Here is a 16,587-nt window from a genome sequence, read left to right on the forward strand (position 1 = left end):
GTGAACTTGATCATATATACTTTTCATTTTGGCAGGCTCACAGTACTTTGTGGTTACAAAACAGGAATCATTATTCAAAGAAACAAAATATTACCTAGCTACAATCAGAATAGAAGAATGTATCTTGGCTTATACATAAGCAAACATTTGTACTTTCAGTTCGTGTTTTGCTTTGAGCTGTTTTTGCTTAGTTAACTTTTAATAATAGTTACAAATGTCCCAAACTATTGGCCTATACCTTGACTATTCTTTCTTGACTTACTGACTGGAACCGGTGCCATGGTTATGGCAAGTGGTTGACTTGTTATTAGTTTTAATCAAACAAGAGTAAGAGCACAAACCATTGTGCACAGGAACAAGAACAAGTTGCCCAGTACTAAGCACTAATCTGTCTTCTTAACATTAATTTTTCTTCTCTAGATTTTAATTTAATTTCTCAAAAACTTCCTTGACAGGAATACAGGGAGTTTTTCATTAGACATTAACAATTTACACTCCACAGCTGAATCATTGCATTTAGAGCAAACAGATCCATTCTTTAGAAGTAGTTGCATTATTGGGAAAGTTGTTTCCTTCATACTCAATGGTCATATGAGAAGTCACAACTATACTTATTAAAGGAATACAAAAACAAATCAGCCCATTCCCAGAAACATACTGCGCTCCTCCAGAGGATGGACGCCTTGCGCCATCCACCTCAGTAGGGCCTTGCCATTGCCTGAGTCAGGGGAGGGGCGCAGCACATGTGTGTGTGTGTGTGTGTGTGTATTGAAAACAAAGTTGACCGTGGAGAAAAGATGTTAAGAGACCATGGACAGAATGGCTTAGAAATATGGAATAAGGGCTGAGATTGTAACTCAGTGGTAGAGCACTTGCCTAGCATGTGTGAGGCACTGGGTCCAATCTTAGCACCAAACATAAATAAATAAAATTAAGGTCGAACAACAACTAAAAAATATTTTTAAAAAAATATGGAATAAACTGAAAAAACAAAATTTAATATTTATTGGGATAGATGAAGGCTCAGAGATACAAAGAAAAGGAATGCACAGGGCTGGGGATGTGGCTCAAGTGGTAGTGTGCTTGCCTGGCATGCGTGCGGCCCGGGTTCGATCCTCAGCACCACATACAAACAAAGATGTTGTGTCCGCCAAAAACTAAAAAATAAATATTAAAAAAAAAAGGAATGCACAATCTTTTCAATGAAATAATATCAGGAAATTTCCTAAAACTAAGAGTAAAATGGAAAGTCAAATACAGAAGGCTTACAGGACCTCAAATATACAAAATTACAACAGACCCACACCAAGGCACATTATTATGAAAATGCCTAACATACAGAACAAGGATAGAATTTTTTAAGACTTCTAGAGAAACACAACAGGTAACATTTAAAGGAAATCCCAAGACCCTCAACACAGACCCTCAAAGCAAGGAGGTCTTAAATACCAATCTCTGAAAGAAAATGGATGCTAGCCAAGAATACCCAGAAAAAATAAGCTTCAGAATTGATGATGAAATAAAAACCTTCCATGATAAGCAAATGTTAAAGAATTCACAACTAGAAGGCTTGCACTATGAAACACATTCAAGTTATTTCATGAAGAAGAAATAAAAATTAAAAGTGAAACCAGCAAAGAGAGGAACTACACTAAAAGAACAATGAGTCAATGATAAACTAATTCAAATTAAAATAAAATGACAGGGAATAAAAATCATATCTCAATAATAACATTAAAAGTAAATGCCCTGACCTCATCAATCAAAAGATGCAGACTGGCAGATTAGATTGAAAAACAAGACCCAGGAATATGCTGTCTCAAGAGACTCACCTCACAGGCAAAGACATCCTCAGACTGAAGGTAGAAGGATGGGGAAAAAACAGAGTCACGTGGATCTCATATAGAAGCTGGGTTTTTATCCTCATATCTGATAAAGTGGACTTCAAGCCAAAGTTAATTAGAAGGGAAGAGATAAAAAAGGACATTTCATAATGCTTAAGGGAATCATCTATCAGCGAGATATAACAATCATGAATACTTATGCCCCAAACAATGGAACATCTACATACAATCATCAAACAAACCCTTCTCAATTTCAAGAAGCAAAGAGACCACAACATAATATTACTGGGTGACTTTAACACACCTCTCTCACCACTAAATAGATCCTCTAAAAAAACTAAGTAAAGAAGCTGTAGAACTAAAAAATACAATTAATAATTTAGATTTATCAGATACATATAGAATATTTCATCCATCAATGATGGAATACACTTTCTTCTCAGCAGCACATTGATCCTTCTCTAAAATAGACCATCTTAGGCCACAAAGGAATTCTTAGCAAATAAAAAAAAAAATAGGGGGGGGGGGGAGAGGGAGAGAGAGAGAGAGAGAGAGAGAGAGAGAGAGAGAGAGGGAACTTTCATCCTATCAGATAATGGAATGAAATTAGAAATCAATGATAAAATTAAAAAATAAAAATAAAAAATAGAGGGGATGGGGTTGTGGCTCAGTGTAGAGTGCTTGCCTAGCATGGGCAAGGCCCTGGGTTCCATTCTTAGCATCACATAAAAATAAATAAATTAAAATCATTGTATCCAACTACAACTAAAATAAAATAAAATGAAATAAAATAAAACAGAAGCTACCCTTAACACCTGGAGACTAAAAGTACACTATTGAATGATCAATAGATAGCAGAAGAAATCAGGGATGAAATTAAAAAATACTTAGAGGTAAATGAGAATAATGACACAACATAGCAAAATCCGTGGGACACTATGATGGCAGTACTAAGAGGAAAGTTCATTGCACTGAGCTCACTCATTAAGAGAGTAGAAAGTTGGGGCTGGGGTCTTGGCTCAGAGGTAGAGCACTCGCCTAGCGCGTGCAAGGCCTTGATTGATCCTCAGCACCACATAGAAATAAATCAATAAAATAAAGGTATTGTGTCCAATTACAACTAAAAAATAAATATTAAAATAAAGAGTAGAAAGTCAACAAATAAATAACCTAACGTTATATCTCTAGAAAAAGAATAAAGGACACCAAAAGCAGAAGAAGAGAGGAAATAATTAAAATCAGAGCTGAAATCAATGAAATTGAAACAAAAGAAATAATCTAAAAAACTGACCAAACAAAAAAGTGGTTCTCTGAAAAAGTAAATAAAATTGATAAATCCTTAGCCAAACTAAGAAGGAGAAAGACAGAGAATATTCAAGTTACTACTATTTGTGATACAAAAGGAAATATCACAATGGACACTACTGAAAAAACATAATCTATTATTCAGAACCTATTTTGAAAATTTATACTCCAATAAAATAGAAAATCTTGAAGACATAAACAAATTTCTAGAGACATATGATCAACACAAATTGAATCAGGAGGACATAGAAAATTTAAGCAGATCAATTTCAAGCAATGAAATTGAAGACGCCATCAAAAGCCTACCAAGACAGGAAAGCCCAAGACCAGATGGATTCTCAGCTGAGTTCTACCAGACCTTCAGAGAAGAACTAACACCAGTCCTCCTCAAATGATTCCATGAAATAAAGAGGGAACCATTCCAAACTCATGCTAAGAAGCTAGTATTACCCTGATACCAAACCAAACAAAGACACATCGAGGAAAGAAAATTTCAGACTAATATCCCTGATGAACACAGATGCAAAAATTCTTAATAAAATACTGGCAAACTGCATACAAAAACATATTTAAAAGATAGTACACCACAATCCAGTGGGGTTCATCCCAGGGTTGCAAGGTTGATTCAACTTATGGAAAACAATAAGCATAGTTCATCACATCAATAGACTTAAATACAAGAATCACATGGTTATCTCAATAGATGCAGAAAAAGCATTTAAAGAATACAGCATCCATTCATGTTCATAACACTAGAAAAACTAGGGATAGTAGGAACACACCTCAACATTGTAAAAGCTATCCATGCTAAACTCAATGTCAACATCATTCTAAATGGAGAGAAATTGAAAGCATTTGCTCTAAAACCTGGAACAAGACAGGGATGCCCTTTTCATGGCCTCTGCTTAACATAATCCTGGAAACTCTATCTGGAGCAATTAGACCAAAGAAAGAAATTAAAGGGATACAAATAGAAAAAGAAAAACAAAACTAGCCCTATTTGTTGATGACATGATTGTATATTTAGAAGACAGAAAAATCTCCACCAGAAAACTTCTAGAACTCATGAATGAATTCAGCAAAGTAGCAGGACATAAAATGAACACCCATAAATCAACTGTATTCCTGTGCATCAGTCAATGAATTGACTGAAAGAGACATTAGGAAAACTATCCCATTGCCAGTAGCCTCAAAGAAAATAAAATATTTGGGAATAATATTAGATATTACTACTATAGTAATGCAGCCACATCAACAAAAGAGGTGAAAGAACTCTACAATGAAAACCACAGAACACTAGAGAAATACATTGAGCACTTTAGAAGATGGAAAGATCTCCCAGGCCCTCAGATAGGCAGAATTAATATTGTCAAAATGGCCACACTATCAAAAGCATGACAGATTTAATGCAATTCCTATTAAAATTCCAATGATGTTCTTAACAGAAATAGAAAAACTAGTCATGAAATTCATTTGGAAAAATAATAGGCCCAGAATAGCCAAAGCAATCCTCATCAAGAAAAGTAAAGCAATACATCAATCGATGAATTGACTGAAAGAGACATTAGGAAATCATACCACAGAGCTATAGTAACAAAAACAGCATGGTATTGGAACCCAAACAGAACTGAAGACCAATGGTGCAGAATAGAAGACACAGGGAGAAACCACGTAAATACAGTTATCTCACACTAGACAAAGGCACCATAAACATACATTGGAGAAAAGACAGCCTCCTCAACAAACGGTGCTGGGAAAACTGGAAATCCATATGTAATACAATGAAATGAGACCCCTATCTCTCACCCTGCACAAAACTCAACCCAAGTGGATCAAGGACCTAGGTATTAGACCAGTCACCCTGCATGTGCTAGAAGAAAATGTAGACCCACGTTTCCATCGTATCAGCTTAGGAACCAACTTCTTCAACAAGACTCCTAAAGCACAAAAGGAAAATCAAGAACCAATACATGGGATGGTATCAAACTAAAGAACTTTCTCACAGCAAAGGAAAAGTTAAGAACACGAAGAGAGAGCCTATAGAATGGGCCATATGCACCTCAGATAGAGCATTAATCTCCAGGATATATATAAAAAACAACATTAAAAATGAATAACCCAATCAATAAATGGGCAAAGTGTCTGTTCACAGACACTTCCCATAAGAAGACATACAAATGGGTGATAAATATATGAAAAATGGTCAAGATTAGAGAAATGAAAATTAAAATGACACTGAGATTCCATCTTGCTGTAGTCACAATGGCAATTATCAAGAATGCAAGTAACAATAAGTGTTGGCGAGGATGTGGGGGAAAAGGTACATTCATACACTGCTGGTGGGACTGCAAATTGGTTCAATGGCTCTGGAAAGCAGTATGGAGATTCCTCAGAAAACATGGAAAGGAATCACCATTTGACATTGTTATTCCACTCCTCTGCATATACCCAAAGGACTTAAAATCAGCCTATTATAGTAATGCAGCCACATCAATCTTCATAGCAGCTCAATTCACAACAGCTATGGAACCAACCTAGGTGCCTTTAAAGAGATGAATCCATAAAGAAAATGCGATACATATACACAACGGAATATTACTCAGTTTTAAAGAAGAATGAAATTATGGCATTTGCTGATAAAACTGGAGGCTATCATGCTAAGTGAAATAAGCCAACCCCCCAAAAACATCTTATATGCAGATGCTGACTCACAATAGGCAGGGTGGGTTGGGAGAGGAGTGGAGGTTCACTGGGTTGGACAGGGGTAGGTGGGGGAAGTGAAGGGGGAATAGGAATAGGAAAGAGAGCAGAATGAATGGGTCATAACTTTCCTATGTTCATATATGAATACAGGACCAGAGAAACCCCACATCTCATGCGACGCCAAGAATGGAAAGGTATACTCCATGTATGTAGGATATATCAAAATGCATACTGACAAATACTGACAAGCATAACTAAAATGAACAAAATTTAGAAAGCAAAAAGAAAGAAAAGTGAATAGACTTTCACCTTGGGGTTTCATAATATTCACATGAATATTGTGTTCATGAATAAAATATCCATTCACAAACTAAGTTTGCATTAAAAAGAAATTTAAAGTGGTATTTAAAAAACGTGTCCACAAAAAGGATTTCTTGTTAATAGCTTTCTTTGTGATAGTCCCCAAACGGGACACAATTCAAATGTTCTTCAAGAAGTGAATGAGGGGCCGGGCTGGGGCTCAGCCGTAGCACACTTGCCTGGCATGTGTGAGGCACTGGGTTCCATTCTCAGCACCACATATAAATAAAGACCTGTCAAGAGGAGGAGGAGGAGAAGGAGGGGGAGGAGTGGGAGGAGGGGGAGGAGGAGGAGGAGGAGGAGGAAGAGGAGGAGGAGGAGGAGGAGGAGGAGGAGGAGGAGGAAGAGGAGGAAGAGGAGGAGAAGGAGGAGGAGGAGGAGGAGGAAAGGCAAAAGAAAGAAAAAAGAAAAAAAAGTGAATGAAATCTGGGTGCAGTAATGCAGGCCTGTAATCCCAGTGTCTGGGTAGGGTGAGGCAGGAGGATTGCAAGTTCAAAGGCAGCCTCAGCAACTTAGCCAGGTACTAGGCAACACTGTCCCTAAATATAATGCAAAAAAGGGCTGGGGATGTGGGTCAGTGGTTGAGTGTCCCTGAGTTCAAACCCCAGAACTTAAAAAAAAAAAAAAAAAAAAAAAAAAAGATTGGAAGCTAAAGAGAAACATATAAAGATGTTAACATAACAGTAGTTACTGGTGGGGATACGGATATGTGGTTATTATACACACACATACACACATATTAGTTGTAGATGGACACAATACCTTTATTTTATTTCTTTCCTTTTATGTGGTGCTGAGGATGGAACCCAGGGTCTCGCCCACCCGTGTGAGGTGAGCGCTCTCCGCTGAGCCACCACCGCAGCCCCAGGTTGAAGACTTTTGAGGAGCAGTAACCAGGATAAGAAAGTCATTGTAGGGAGGAAGGTGGACCTTGAGCATATTTGGGAAATTTTATTCCTGTCTTATGATTCTTCTTTTGGTGTTTATACAAAGGGAATAACATGCATAGTTACATTTGTTTTCAAGATAATTTCTCTTTTCTTCGGAGCAGTACCCACACAGTGGTTCTGAACATGTCTTTTGGAGCAGGCTGCCTCAGGTTCAAATTCCTAGTTTGAATTCTGGACTCACCGTCTGAGTGGCCTGGATAGGTTACTTAACGTCTTTGTCTGTTTTCTCATATGTAAGATGAGGACTCTGAGGCCACTGACCTGTTGTAGGGGTCAAACGATGGGCTCTGGTGTACAGTTCGTGGGCTGTGGCCGCGACAAGGTCCTCTGCACCTAGGCACTGGGCCTCAGCTCTGGCTCTGTGGGTGGAACAGCGCAAGAACATAGGAAGTGATGAAAACCGATGGTTACTTGGCATCTGGAACAGCCCCAAAGGCTCATGTGTTGAAGGCTTGGCCCCCCAAAGCAGTGGTGTTCAGAGGTGAACCAATTTGGGGGAAGTGACTGCATTGCGAGGGCTCTAACTTCAGTGGAGGGATCCATTGATGGATTCATCATTTAATGGCATTATTGGGAGGTGGTGGAACCTGTAGAAGGTGGCACCTAGTAGAAAGGAGAGAGTCCTTGATGGCATGCCCTTGGGGACCATGTCCTTGACAATTTCCTGTTTCTGTTTGCCAGAGGGTGAGCAACTTTTCTCTGCCTCACCTTTCTGCAGCAATTTTTCTGCCTTCTTCAGGTTAAAAAAAAAAAAAAAAAAAATCCACTGACCACGGACTGAAACCATCACAGATCCTAAAAGCTGACTAACCTGATGATTTTGTTTAAGTTTCATCACTTTTCTAAGGCAGGGGATTTCAAAGGGAGAGAACAGTCCTCCTCTGCGCAGCAGGGATCTACTTGCAGGAAACCCCTCAACGTAGGGTAGGCTGGCTCCTCAAGGGAGCTGCAGATTGCCAGCCCTAGAAACCACGTGTCTCGCTCCTGGAGAACGCTCTGCGCAGTGATGGGCTCCGCCAGGCTCCAGGCTCCTCTGCCAGCGAGAAGGAAGTCGCCTTCCCACCCTGCGGTGGCCGGACGCATCCTCTCGCTGGAGCCCAGCGGCTGCGCACAGAGGCCTGCAGACCGCGGGCGAGGACGTCCACGACACCGCTCGCCGGAGGGGTCCGGCTTGGTGCCCAGCTCGGACCCGGAGTGAGATTTCCCGAAGTCAACTCCACAGCGGCTGTCACCGCGACCTTCGGTGTCCACGGGGACACCAGTGCCGACCAGTGACCGCCTGGAATAAAAGCAGCCTCTGGATAAAGCACAGCCCTGGAGCAAAGGCCCAGCCGTCCACCCTCCGAGTGCGAGGCGCTCCCCCGGCGGAGCTGAGGCGTCGTGCCGAGAGCGCCCCGGGCTTTCTCGGGGGTAGTGGCCGCCGCCTTCTCAGCGCAGGAGGGTCCGCCGACAGGGCTGGTGCCGGGGTCCTTTGTGGGGTCCCTCGGGGGGCCTCCGATCTCCCTCTAGGCCGCGGTCCCTGCCTCGGTGGCCAGTTCCCCTGCTGAGCGGGGATTGCTGCACCGCTCGTTTTCCTTCGTGGCCTTTCCGCGTTTCCACTGGCCAGGGGAAGTCCTGTCCGACACGAGTGGACTTCCTGGGTCCTGGGCCACAGGACCCGGGCCCGCCGGGAAGAGACAAAGGGTCACCGAGGAGGGGCGGTGCCAGGGAGCCGGTTCTCCTTCACATCCTCGGGCGCAGGTCGGGGTTGGGGAGAGAAGTTCTATTACAACGAACCCACGTTCCGGGAGAAGGGGCGCCGCGCACCGCCCGAGTCCCAGACGGGACGCGAGTGAAGGAGGGAGCGGCCGCGCACTTCCCGCAGCGGCTGCGGGGGCGCACTTCGGCTGAGTGGACCGCTTCGGGCAGGGAGCGGTGGACCGACCGAAGGCCAGGCGCAGGTCCGGGGCGGGGCTACTTCCGTGACGTCATCACAGGGGCGGGCGTATGTAGATAAGGGGGCGCGGGGCTGCTGAGCGGGCACCTGCAGCAGAAAGGCGATCCGTTTGCCGTGCTGTGGGAGCAAGCGCACGACTCTAAACAGGGTACACTCGCTGTGCGTGAGGACTAAGGAGGCCCGGGATTGCGGGTGAGAAGTGACCGTGTGTGTACAGTGGAGGGCAATGAGGCTGTGCTTGGCGGGCAGGCGGGCAAGTCATACTTACCTGGCAGGGGAGATACCATGATCACGAAGGTGGTTTTCCCAGGGCGAGGCTTCTCCATTGCACTGCGGAGGTGCTGACCCCTGCGATTTCCCCAAATGTGGGAAACTCGACTGCATAATTTGTGGTAGTGGGGACTGCGTTCGCGCTCTCCCTGACACGTTTACCGGTGAAGAGCAGGTCTCGACGCTTCTAAGGAATTGCATACTTTGCAACACTTCTTTCCGCCATCCTTTCTATCAAATGGTGTGCTCCTTTCTCCTAAAGGTTTTGCTGAACCTGAGAGTGGAAATGGTTTTTTCCGTAAGCTAAGGAGAGCTTTTTGTTTTGCTTTTTAAAGGAGTTTTTCCCTACCCAAACAAATACCTGTCACCTTTCCTTCTATTTACTGAAGATGGGGATTCGTCTGGATTGGTCAATCTTTCTGAAGAAAATCACCAGTGGTTTATGCTGCTTGCTGTCGGTTGATCCTTCTGTCTTGTAAGCGACTGCTGATCTCATTCTCGCTTTGATTTCTGTAGTTCTATCGAATACAAATTACCTGGTCCAATGGGGGACACTCTTCTAAGGCGCGTTCTCTACCACACTGGCCCCCTCTGTTGGTACCTCCGGGACCAATTCCAAGACCTTCAAGCTCCCAGATAGTCCTGATAGGATACTTAAGTAGCATAAGCTGGCAGCGCCGCTCTCTCTCCACATGCCCCCTCCCCCTCAAAAAATAACACCACCACCACCCAAAACCTAGGTGCACGAGGTTACCAGCCGAGAATTCAGAACGCTGCAAGTACAGGTCTGGAGTTCTACAGACTGATCTAGCTTGATGAAAAGCCTTCTCTACTCCTTTCCAACAGCGTGGAGGTTTCCTTCCTCATATAAGATCGTGGTCCAGGACAGGTCAACTTTTAGCGCCTTACTGAGAATACTTGAATTTTAAAGAGTCTAGGAATTTCCTTTTCTCAAGGCTGTTTTCACTACCAAGGCTCTAGATCCTTGATGGAGGAGCTTCTGAACAAAAGCAGCCTTCCAATGCAGCCGCTGGAAATGGTGTGAGTAACACAGAGTGTGGGATTGGGTTCCCTAGAGTCTTAGGAATTTGAAGAATGAAATACACTGACATGGGGTGTGTGTGTGTGTGAGAGAGAGAGAGAGCGCAAAGTAACAGGGTTCATTCGAGTAGTAGAAAGAAGATGGGGCTCACAAAGGGAGAGACATGCCAGAAAATGGCTATTATCTAGTGATTTATATGAATCTACACGAGCTATTTGAGCTAGCCCCCACCCAATCCTGAGGAAGGCATTCGTGTCCATGGGCTCCTCACCTGTTCTTTGATCCAGTCTGGTTACTCTGTGTCCCTTTGTGTTGGGGGTCTAAGAACCAGACAGCAGGTGTGTTACCAGTTAGTTTGTTTTTGTTTCATTTTTCTCTGCTAACCCAGAAGTAGGCCTGGCCTGGATGAAGCCTGTCTTGTGTCTGTAGTTTCTCAGCCCTGCTGAATAAAAACCTGACCTGAAGGAGTCCAACTCTCCTACCTGCCCACTTTAACCCTTTCTCCTGCCTCACTTGGATACTCTCAGACAAACTGACATTACTACAAAAGCATTAGGTTTTCTCTCCCTTTGGGAAGCTCATTCTTTCGGTCCTGGATCCACCAGTTGACCGTGGGCTGGCTCTATGAATGTACTATGCCTCAATTTTGCAAATGTCTTATGAAAAAACAATATGAAGTACTTCGTGGATTTATTGCATGACTCAAATGTGATAATCTAGTGCAGCCTGCATTAAACCTAGGCTGGAAGGAAAGAACCTCCAAGCTAAGTTCTCTCCCCTTAATTATGAAATACAAAAGAAAAGTGCATAGGCTTCTTGTTAGCTGTAGAGTAGGCTGGACACTGGACCCCCACCCTCCTGGTTCCTTATCACTTTTTTGCCTCAAGGCTGCACACTCTACCCCACTCAGAGCTGAACACTCAGCCCCACTCAAGGGTGAGCACTCAGCTCCACTCAGGGGTGAGCACTCAGCCACACTCAGGGGTGAACACTCAGCCCCACTCAGGGGTGAACACTCAGCTCCCACCCGTCTGGTGCAATGGAAATCCACATCTGACCCCTGCCCCCATCCCTCTCCCCCTTTCTCTCTCTCTCTCTCTCTCCTGTGTTAATCAGATACCACAGCAATAAAGACCTCTTGGTTGTTCTCAGTGTCGTGGGTCACTTTCCTTTCACTTCTGCTTTCACAACATTTGAATGAGTTTGTATTTCTGAATGTAATATTCATTCACAGTATTGAAGAATAAGGAATTTAAAATGGAGTTTACAAAACATGCCCACAAACAGGATTTCTTGTTAATACATGGCGTGTGTGTGTGTGTGAGAGAGAGAGAGAGAGAGAGAGAGAGAGAGAGAGAGAGAGAGAGAGAGATATGCTGGAAGTAACTTAAATGTTCATAGAGAACTAATGGTTACACTGTGATGCATTCAGCCAGTAAAACACAACCATGCAATAAAAGAGATTAATGAGACATTCAACAACGTGGATCCCAAAACATCACAAAAAGAGTACATTTAGTGTGCTCCATGGAAGTGAATGGAACATCAATTTTTCTGAGATTTCCTGGAGTCACTTCCACAGCAGCTGTCACCATGGCCTTCAGTGTCCAAGATGGGGACGTCAGAGCTAGAAATTCTGAATATAAAGAATCAAAAGATAGTGGAATGAACCTGATACAACTTTCCTATGTACATATATGAATACACCACAGTGACTCTCCACAGCATGTATAAGCATAAGACTGGGATGCTAGTGAGAGTAAGATGCACTGCAGGTTTGAATAAATATGCCAAGATGTGCTCTACTGTCATGAATGACTAAAAAGAACACGTGGGGAAAAAATACCAGCCAGAATTAAATAAGCTCTCCGCCCAAACTACAGGACTTGGAAAACTATCCCTCCCATAGTAGGACACAATCACGCCTACGCTGATGCCATCACAACTTCTCCAATGAACCATGTACCCAAAAGATGGCGCAGAAGGCAGGGTGCCCGTCGAAGGGCAAAAGCAGGAGGGTTAGGAGGGTTAGAAGGGCGTCCCCTTGGCCGCGCTCAAGGGCCACCCTGAATTTTCCCAGGACGCCGCGGACTGACTTTAATTGGGACCACGAGGGACAAGGGGCGGCTGTCCGGCCAGCCGCGGCCACGCGCAGAACCCGCGGCGCGAGTGGGTCCGCGCTCTGCGCCTCTGGGGCCTCCAGCGCGGCGTGCGCCCCCGGTCCCGTGGATCTGCCGTCGGGCGGGTTCCCTTCCGGGTCCCTTTCTTCAGTGAGAAGCGGCCCAGAGGAGCCTCCAGATCCGAAGTAAAAGGGGTGCGCGGTTTGCAGAGCACAGAGTGGAGGATAGGCAAACTGACACTGGGTAGCCGCCCTGTGCCTGCTGAGATCTCTTCCTGTGTGGCAATTGGGAAATGATCCTGAGGTCGTGGCCTTTGTGGTCTTTCCTGACCAGGGTTGCTGGAGACCAGGGAGCGGGGCTCCCAGATGCGCTAAGGAAAGGGGTGCATTGGCCAGGAACCGAACCCGGGTCTCCCGGGTGGGAGGCGAGAATTCTACCACTGAACCACCAATGCTCCGCGTGGTCCTAATTTTATGGGCCATCTTGTTAAAGTTTGGAGACGCGCTTCTCAACCTTACAATAGACGTGCTGCGCCCTTTGAAAGAAGTGATCCCCCCCCCCCCAAATAAAACATCAAAAGAGGCTCCATGGACTTTCCAGGATGAAGGAAATTTTGTATCACTTCATCTAAGAGATGGTTACTTCTTGTCAAAAGTCCTGTGCTCTCGCACTGAAGATCCCTGCGCTTTAGCCTGTGTTACACTGGAGTCATTTACTGTTAGCAAAATAAATGCTAAAAATTCTGGCGCTGGGCTCGGTGGTAGAGCGGTGCCTGGCTCGTGTGAGGCGCCGGGTCCGTCCGCAGCACCACACAGAGATCAGTAATGTTACAGTGGACGTGGGTCAGAGCTGACCTAGAATATCCAGGTAGCCTTGAATCTCTTCTCACTTCTCATTTGGTTTAAGAAAGCCCCCCTGAGGTTGCAAACCCGAACCAGAACAAGCTGGTTGGCACCTTCGGACGATCCAGGGGCAGCGCCTCACTTTTTGAGGCTTGCGCTTTGGGGAGGACTGGCCCTGTCACCTCTCGGGCAGGGAAAGGACCGCTCCAACCTGTCCTCTAGGTAGGATGCGCAGGGTAGGCTTTCCTGTCCCCGACCGCAGAGAACTCTGGAGCCCAGGCAAGTGTCGCACTGGCGTCCAGGTAAGTGGCCCAGCGCCGCGGAGGTCGGAGTGGATGGAAAGAAAAGGGAGGCCACGTCCGCGGAGGGCCCTGCGCGCTGGGATCCCGGCCGAGGGTCCCGCGGAGCGCGCGGAGCGCCGGCCTCGGTGCGCTACGGAGAACCGCGCGAGACGCCGCGGGGCTGCTTCTCCGAGGCCTGTCCACGCCGAGCAGCTGGAATATGCGGCAGCTCTGCGGGGACGGCCGCCGGTCGTCGCCTTTACCGCCCGTTCAAGCCTCTGCTTTCCCCTTTCTTCTCACTCGGCTGCGGTGGGAACAGATTCCCGTCTCCGGAGCGTCGGCCCTAGGCGACGCGCACCTCGGCCCAGCTCCCGTGGCGGGGTGCAGCGCCACGCCGCCGCCTCCTGAGGCCACCCGCTCCCGGCGCGGCCACTCGCCCACCCCAGCCCCGGGAGCTCCGGCTGGACCGCGCAGGCCGTGCGCACGGCTTCCCGGCCTCCCGGGGTTACCGGGAAACCACCGCCAGGGGAGCCTTCCATAAAGAACCTCGCCTTTGCTGAGCTCTGGGAAATCCGCCCTCGGGGTTCTTGGGGGACTCCAACTTGACGACGTCCATGGCTTGGTCCAGCAAGTCCTAAGTGAGCGCCCGAAGAGGGCCGAGTCCGGGAGTCGGCGAGGGGACCCAGGACCGCGTCCTCGACCTCTGCCATCGTGGAGCCCCACTGATGGACACAGAAATCCGAAATGCAGGGGCGAGCGGCCGGTCGTGTGGGCACAGGACTTTCCCAGGGTGATCGTGGCGCCAAGAGCAGAGAAGGCCACCACTAGGACCCACCCGGCGCCTCCCCGGGCTGCGACTTCTGAGACGGGGTGACTTAGCGCCGGGCCAAGGCCGTTACGCAGCCCTTCTGGCTCGGAATCCCGCAGTCGCCAAGTCTCCTAGGCGACAAACACAGCCATTTATGGTTTGAATCCCTGGATGCTCTTGGCTTTGGAACTTGGGCCGGGCGCCCTGCAAACCCTAGGGCGCGTGGTCATTACTGCCCACTGCCTAGAGTCCCGCCCCAGGACCGCGTCTCTGTGGCGCAATCGGTTAGCGCGTTCGGCTGTTAACCGGAAGGCTGGTGGTTCGAGCCCACCCAGGGACGCCTTTTAACCTCCTTCCTGCTCTCACGCAGCACGACCTCCTCCTGCCTGCCACCGTCATGCCATCAGGCCTTCCTACAATGTTTGATGGCATAGCAGTCTGGCACCTGACACACTTAGACATTCAATTCCCAGGGACCCGCCAGGACGACCAAGGTGAACCCTTTCAGGGGCGACCTGAGATAGACGTTAGTATGCTATCTGCACTGGGACCCTAGATTTGGATTTGCTGATTGCTCTGTCAAAAATGCCCCCACCATGGCATCATGAGATAATCAATCCTCTCCTTTTTTTTTTTTTTTTTAATTTTTAAAAATTTTTTAAGCCTGTCTTCCTTCGAGTGTGCTATCACTCTGAGAGTCTAGTAGGTGCAGTGCCTAGCCAAGGGGCTTTCCATCAGAAGGCCCAGTGCACATGACACATACACATATTCCGTCGCATTTTCTGAATAGCTGAACTTCCTGGATGCTTTAAAGTCCTCCTATAACTAGTTGTTTTCTGTGGTGGCCTAGTCAGGGCTGGAGAACTCTGGCCCAAGTGACCACTGTAAGAGCTTTCTGACAAGCCACCTATGCAAAGGAAGTGTGTTAGTCAGCTTTACATTGCTCTGACAAAATACCTGAGAAATCAACTTAGAGAAGGAAGCATTTATCTTTGGCTCCGAGTTTCAGACCTTCCAGTTCATAGTTGCTTGGGCCCATCATTGTTGGCTTATGGTGAGGAAGAAGGACATCCCAGTGGGAAACACTTGACAGAGCAGAACTCTTCACCCCAAAGGTGCTGGGAAGCAGAAAGAATGAGAGAGTATTATGAAGGGTCAGAGACAAAACATACCCTTCCAGGGCATGCTTCTTTGGCTAACTCCTAGTTTCTGCCACCTGCCAATGTCCATTGGATCCTGGACGTATCAATGGATTAGCCAGAGTCCTCGTGATCCAGTTGCTTCTCAAAAGCCCCACATCTGAACGTTGCTGCCCTGGGGACCAAGAGTTTAACCCAGATCCCAGCCTCAACAGGAGGAATATCTTGGTGCTTCCAGCCATGGTTTTCCTCCTCACCATTCCTCTCTTCTTTATCAATATGGGTTTGGGTACAAGACAGCGCCGGTGCTCCCTCCTGTACAATGCAATGAATTAGCATCCAGACAAGTGTCTCTATATTTTTCTTTAACAGAAGTAGAGATGGCCTTAAAATTAGCCCATCCAGTACACATCATTGGCGCCAAGAGAATCCTGCCCCCTGTAACAGGTACCTGAGGGCTGTTGGATGACTTTCCTCAGCTCTCCTCAATATTTGAGCTCTTGGATTTTACATACTACGTGGGTTAATGAACAAGGAGTCTGTCTCTCTCTTCTCTTGGCATCAAATGATGAATGCAGGTTACAGCTCTCGTAATCTGATCATTTCATGTCCTGCTCACACGGGAGCTTTGGGGATTCCCCATCTCCAAGCCATAAGAGGACTTGAACTTGGCCATCACTTCTCCTGGATCTCCAGCTGGCTGACTTCTCATCTAGGACTTTTGGTCTCCATAATCATGTGAGCCAATTCCTTTCAGTAAGTTTCTCTATACATATCATATTTGGACCTTATTGGGTTTGTTCTCTGAAGAACCCAGACCAAACACAGAATTTGCAGCATTTTTGTTCACCATTCTTTTGAAAAAGGAAAAGAAACGAAGAAATTTTGGACAGTTCTCATTAGTAAGGATCGTCCTGGAACCTCCAGTTGCCTTCTATCTTACAGTCAGCTCTTTCAGTTTTCTTGGTCTTAGTTTTGCAAGACTCA

At 46.2% G+C, this 16,587-nt stretch overlaps 3 non-coding genes across 3 annotated transcripts; 2 read left to right on the top strand and 1 right to left on the bottom strand.

Annotated features, from left to right (window-relative positions):
- Positions 1-9,358: 9,358 nt before the first annotated feature.
- LOC143405417 (U1 spliceosomal RNA) lies at positions 9,359-9,521 on the top strand. The gene has a single exon (XR_013092114.1). It is a non-coding gene; the product is annotated as a U1 spliceosomal RNA (small nuclear RNA).
- A 3,392-nt stretch (positions 9,522-12,913) lies between these two features.
- Trnag-ccc (transfer RNA glycine (anticodon CCC)) lies at positions 12,914-12,984 on the bottom strand. The gene has a single exon. It is a non-coding gene; the product is annotated as a tRNA-Gly (tRNA).
- A 1,743-nt stretch (positions 12,985-14,727) lies between these two features.
- On the top strand, positions 14,728-14,801 carry Trnan-guu (transfer RNA asparagine (anticodon GUU)). The gene has a single exon. It is a non-coding gene; the product is annotated as a tRNA-Asn (tRNA).
- Positions 14,802-16,587: the final 1,786 nt, after the last annotated feature.

The sequence above is a fragment of the Callospermophilus lateralis genome, chromosome 7 (assembly GCF_048772815.1).
Source record: "Callospermophilus lateralis isolate mCalLat2 chromosome 7, mCalLat2.hap1, whole genome shotgun sequence".
In the NCBI taxonomy this organism is placed as follows: domain Eukaryota; kingdom Metazoa; phylum Chordata; class Mammalia; order Rodentia; family Sciuridae; genus Callospermophilus; species Callospermophilus lateralis.